The sequence below is a fragment of the Schistocerca gregaria genome, chromosome 7, assembly GCF_023897955.1.
Source record: "Schistocerca gregaria isolate iqSchGreg1 chromosome 7, iqSchGreg1.2, whole genome shotgun sequence".
Lineage (NCBI taxonomy): Eukaryota > Metazoa > Arthropoda > Insecta > Orthoptera > Acrididae > Schistocerca > Schistocerca gregaria.
In genome coordinates, this window is record NC_064926.1 from 316,663,609 (window position 1) to 316,669,608 (window position 6,000).

The following is a 6,000-nucleotide window of genomic DNA, read 5'->3' on the forward strand; positions in this document are numbered from 1 at the left end:
TACAAACCTGATTTTGCTGTCTTCTGCGGCGCTCTGCGGCACGTTTGATGTTGCTGAGCGCAATGTCAATTATTTCATGGTGGCGTAGTCGATGAGATGTAGGAAAAGACACCAATTCTTTAATTTTGTTGGGTGGTTCAATATTTTTCAATATAAAAGTCGGAGATAGCATAGTAGATTCATTTAGTATGGAGTTAATTACATCCTGGAATGAGAGTAAGTGTGTGTCCCAATCAATATTATGGCAGTATATTCTACATAGTTTACCAATTTCTTTCATCAATCGTTCAGAAGCGTTCGAAGAAGCGTGATACCTGAATATATAGATCGGAGAAATGTTTCTAGCTCGTAACATACGTGTCCATATCGCAGATCTAAATTGTGGTTCATTGTCGGAAGTTACTTTCAATACATGCCCTACATGAAACAGAAAATGTTTTACTAATGCATTGATATAGATTTTGTAGTAGCTTTGCGTGACGGAATGAAGGTAACAAATTTCGAAGTGAGTTAAACAGCGAGAAAGAAGTAACAAAAACCTCTATTAGATCTGGGAATCGGTTCAAAAATGTCGGCAGTGGTCATATGTCTCAATTTAATGCCTACAATGGAATGTAACGGAGGAATATGTGAAGTCGTATCTGATTTAGCTTTCTGGCAGATTTTACATGACGCTAAAACTCGTCGAATACGTTTTTCCATGTTGGCAAAATAACATTTCTGTCTCCGTATAAGAAAACATTTTCTGGCTCCATAATGTGCATATCTTAAATGAGTATACCAAATTAATTTGTTAACAAGCTCGCCAGGAACACATAATAATCAGTTGTTGCTGTCATTGTGAGAGCGGCGAAATAGAATATTGTTGCGTACAGTGTAATTGTTTCTAATATTAACGGTATTCCTATCTTGCCAAAGATGTTTAATTTCTTTCCATACGTTGTCCTTGCTCTCCTCTTGTGCTATGTCTCGTAATGACGACAAAATGAAATGTTCAGATGCAACTTATTGAATATACATGAGGCTAAAATTTGCTTGGCAGAAGTAGGTTGTGATGTCTTGCTGACTGTTGCTGAGAGAACGGGATGGTGCGTCATCTACAATATTTTGCGTACCAGTAATGTGAACAATTGTAAAATTAAATTTCTGTAAATAAAGCTTCCATTTGCTTAACCTGTCATATGCAAATTTAGCGGAAAGTAAAAACTGTATAGCTCTATGAGCTGTAAAAACGGTAGTATGTCTTCCATAAAGAAAATGCCTAAATCTGCTAAACGCCCATACAATACATAATGTTTCAAGCCCTGTAACAGAATAATAGTGCTCTGCAGGTGACAGAACGCGACTTGAAAGAGCGAAGTTTTTAATTACTGTAGCACCATCTTCTTCAGTTTCCTGAAAAATGTGTACGCCTAGAGCGGTGTTAGAACCTTCGGTGGCAATGGAAAAATTTCTAGTATGATCTGGGTGTGGTAAAAGTAGTGCGTTCAATTAGGCAAGTTTCAGATTAACAAACTCAGACTGTGCTTGGCTATCCCAGGACCAAATATCATTTTTACCCGCCAGCTGGCATAATCTAGGGGTGTCTAAAGCACAGTAATGAATAAATTTACGGGAAAAGAAAAAATCCCATAAAGCTGCGTAGTTGTTTCTTGGTCGTTGGAACAGCAATGTCACGTAAAGCTTGAAGTTTTTCTGGGTCAGGCGCAATGCCTTCTGCTGAAATTACATGTCCAAGAAACTTTATGGAAATTTTGGCAAACTGCGATTTGCTAAGATTAACTGTGAGTCCTTGTACACGAAAAGTTTGCAACACTTGTTCAAGAATCAAATTGTGTTCACACCAGTTAGCTTCTGCGATAAGGATGTCTTCTACGTACGTTATGATTCTGTCTTTAAGTTCTGTCAGAAGTATAGTATTCAAACAGCGAATAAATGATGCTGAAGAAATTGTTCGACCGAACGGTAATTCGCAAAATTGATAACAATCATCGAAACAGAGAAATGCTGTGTACTTTCTGCAGTTCGGATTGAGCTGAATTTGCCAAAATCTCGATTTTAAATCTGATGTGGAATAAACAGCAGTACCATGAACTTTCGGTAGAAGTTCTTCTAGTGTCTGTGGACGATCTGTTTCATTAATAATAATGTCGTTGACATGACGCGAATCAAGTACGGGGTGAAGTGAGCCATCCTTTTTCGTAACAATATGAAGCAGGTTTGTATGCCTTAGTCAAGCATAGCTTTCAATTCTTTCTTGACTTGTTCTCTGTGGATATATGGAATAGGGTAATGTTTGGCTATAAACGTGTCGTGCTGCTTAACTTGAAATTCATACATTAAACCGGCCATAGTACCAGGAATGTTGTTAAAAACTGGAGCTTGCTGACTGGAGCTTGCTGTAAAAGAATATTGCGCAGCTGAGTACGTTGGTCATCTGTATTTGCGTTGTTCTGTTTTACTTTGTGAGAAACTATTTGTATAACGTCATAGTCGGCTTCGTCTAGTGTATTCTAGCTGTGTACATACGTATCTGTGAACAATGTGGAATGAAAATCTATGTTACGCTATCTAGAAATGAACTCTGTCCGATTAATTGCCTGTTCTTCTGCTGATAAAGCATTCTGAAATTCCAGTGACAGTTGAAATTTTTCATCCTTTAACATTACATACGAACTTGTGTCGTCTTGTACCAAAAACTTCGTACCTAAAATAACGGCTGTTGTCTATAAGAGAAAAATCGAAAAATTTGAGTGGAACGTATGACCTGCAATACAAAATGATAAGTGTGTCTGTAATTTTACATCTATTCCTTTACCAGATACTGCCCCTTTTACTTTAGTTTTGTCTAGTGGTAACGTAGGATATGTGTTCTCTTTGTTACATTCGTTGAGACTTTCTTCATTTATAACTCACATAGGTGATCCAGAATCGATTACTGCTGAAAATGTGGATGATCCAATCTTTACTTCAATAACAGGATGGGAAATGGTTTTTTGTACAACTGGGTTTTCATATAGAAGTGTGTCTCGGATGTCGTCAAAAGTAATAATATTTTCGTGAACAAGATTCTGTGTATCAAAAGCGTTGCTTACGTTGCTGGAAGATGCAACCTGTACTGTATCTAGTCAAATTCTTCCTCACTTGCCGTTATTTGGGGGAGGATGCTGTGACGTTTCAACTATCTGTACTGTTCTGTTACTTCGTCCTGAATTATTAGGTTCGGGATGATATCGAATGTCTGGGTCATTCATGATAAGCTGTTGTTGTGGATGATTTTGCTGCTGATAAGACCTTAGGTTTTTTTTATTGGCAACGCCACATAGCGCTCTGTATGAAAAATCACTGGCTGTGCTGTGTGCAGTCAGTGGCTGTTTGGCATTGTTGTAATACTCGCCATTGTAGTGTTGGGCAGCTGGATGTTAACAGCGCGTAGCGTTGCGCAGTTGGAGGTGAGCCGCCAGCAGTGGTGGATGTGGGGAGAGAGATGGCGGAGTTTTGAAATTTGTGGGTCTGCACCTCTGGTGGCCCACCAATACCACAATCTCTACAAGGACTACAGTGGGTCTGCGTCTTTGATGATCCACCAATACCATTATTTCTACAAGGACTGCAGTGGATCTGCACCTCTGGTAGCCCACCAATACCATAATCTCTACCAGGACTACAGTGGGTCTGCTCTATGATGACCTACCTACCAATATTCTTGAAAAGTTCGACTCTGCTGTCGGTTTGTTCTGTTGTGGCCCGTTACCTGTCAGCATGTCAAGAGTCAGCACTGTCTTTCCGTTGGAAGGACAACACTACTTCTTCAAGACAGCATGGAAATCCACTACTTGCGTGTACATTTTCTTTTACTGCTCAGACATTGAGGAAAAACATTGCTATTTTACTGTGATGAACGATCAGGACTGTCTTTATCGACTGTGAGAAAATTTTAGCTTTTTACCAAGATTGTATCGATAAGTGTGTGCATTTCATTTCTTTGTTATTATAATTATGAAAAAAAATTTCAAAACCTCTATTGGCCACTGCCTAAAACATATTTGTAAATTTTTTTTGTGGGGAGCATGGGGGCTGTTTAGGTTTTTTTATTGGTGACGCCACATAGCGCTCTGTATGAAAATCACTGGCTGTGCCTTGTGCAGTCGGTGGCTGGTTGTCATTGTTGTAATACTCGCCATTGTAGCGTTGGGCAGCTGGATGTTAACAGCGCGTAGCGTTGCGCAGTTGGAGGTGAGCCGCCAGCAGTGGTGGATGTGGGGAGAGAGATGGCAGAGTTATGAAATTTGTAGGACTGGATCTCCTAAACTGCTATATATATTATGACTATTAAGGTAAATACATTGTTTGTTCTGTATTAAAATCTTTCATTTGCTAACTATGCCTATCAGTAGTTAGTGCCTTCAGTAGTTTCAGTAGTTTGAATCTTTTATTGAGCTGGCAGTAGTGGCGCTCGCTGTATTGCAGTAGCTTGAGTAACGACGATTTTTGTGAGGTAAGTGATTTGTGAAAGGTATAGGTTAATGTTAGTCAGGGCCATTCTTTCGCAGGGATTACTGAAAGTCAGATTGCGTTGCGCTAAAAAATATTGTGTCAGTTTAAGCACAGTTTTGTATAATTGTTCTACGGAGACGTTTCAACCTACTGTTACTAAACGTGTGCTAAAAACTGTGTTCACTACTTTCACGTCTGTTATGATAGTCATTACTATAAGGCACATTGCGATAGGAGTTTGAAAGGATGTGTCTTCTGTACGTAGTGATTTCCTTGTTGCTGTGCGTTACTATTTGGCGGAGCCGACGCTATGAGTGTAGACAGCAAAACATTTAAACTTGGTTGACCTTGCACATTACATTGTCGGTTAGGTATGCTAACCGGCTGGTTTTGTTGTTGTTGTGCGGAAAACCCTCTATTGTTGCCAAAATGTGTTTGCTGTTGCTGGTAATTTTGACGATACTGATAATTAAAATTTTGTCTGTTATTAAAGTTCTGGTGGTTGTCATTCTCGAGCGCCTATCACATTTGCTATTAAAATATCGTGGCTGATCGTAATTACTGTATGGTTGTTGGCCTTGGTTATGTTGTGAAAAAGTTTAGTATATGAAAGAATAATCTGAATGCTGAACTTCCAAAAGCTGTAGCAGATCTCACACGCCGAAATATTTTCTTTCTGCTGCCCTGTTAAAAGTGACACTCTTAACGACAGTGGTAATGTTTAAATACATATTTGGATTAGTGCTGACTCACTGTATGGCTCACATAAATATTGGTTATGCTGTACCATGTGTTCAAAAAATTGCGTGACAGTGGAAAAATTTGAGTTCTCATAATAAGCTAATTAACTGATCCTTGATTCTACACTGTGTCGTCTTCGACCAATACGCTGACAGAAAAGCATTCTGAAATTCTTCTACCGAGTAACATTGTCTCGCGCCGCCGGTGTGGGCGTGCGGTTCTAGGCGCTTCAGTCTGGAGCCGCGTGACCGCTACTGTCGCAGGTGCGAATCCTGCCTCGGGCATGGATGTGTGTGATATCCTTAGGTTAGTTAGGTTTAAGTAGTTGTAAGTTCTAGGGGACTGATGACCACAGATGTTAAGTCCCATAGTGCTCAGAGCCATTTGAACCATTTTTAACATTGCCTCGCGATCGGTCTAATACGAGTTGCCAGTTCGCCTTCCAAAAAATTGCAAATAAATTCAAGTTTGTGTGTTACAGGCCAAGTTGGAGGAAAATCAAAACTAAATTGTTGTATCCAAGGGTTGAATCTGTGTTCTATCATTTTTAAATACCTTAACTTTCGTAACGGATAGAAGGTGCTTGTAATCAAAATTATCGTCTCTGAATGTCTGAGCAGGTTCAGGATTGTATGCGAATCTGTTAGTCGTGTCTGTTCGGAATCTAAGTCACGTACTCTCTATAAATTACCTGAGTCATATTGGCTGTGTGAGTGTGACAAATGCTCAGAATGTGGCATATGCTGTGACGTGTTAGAGGCT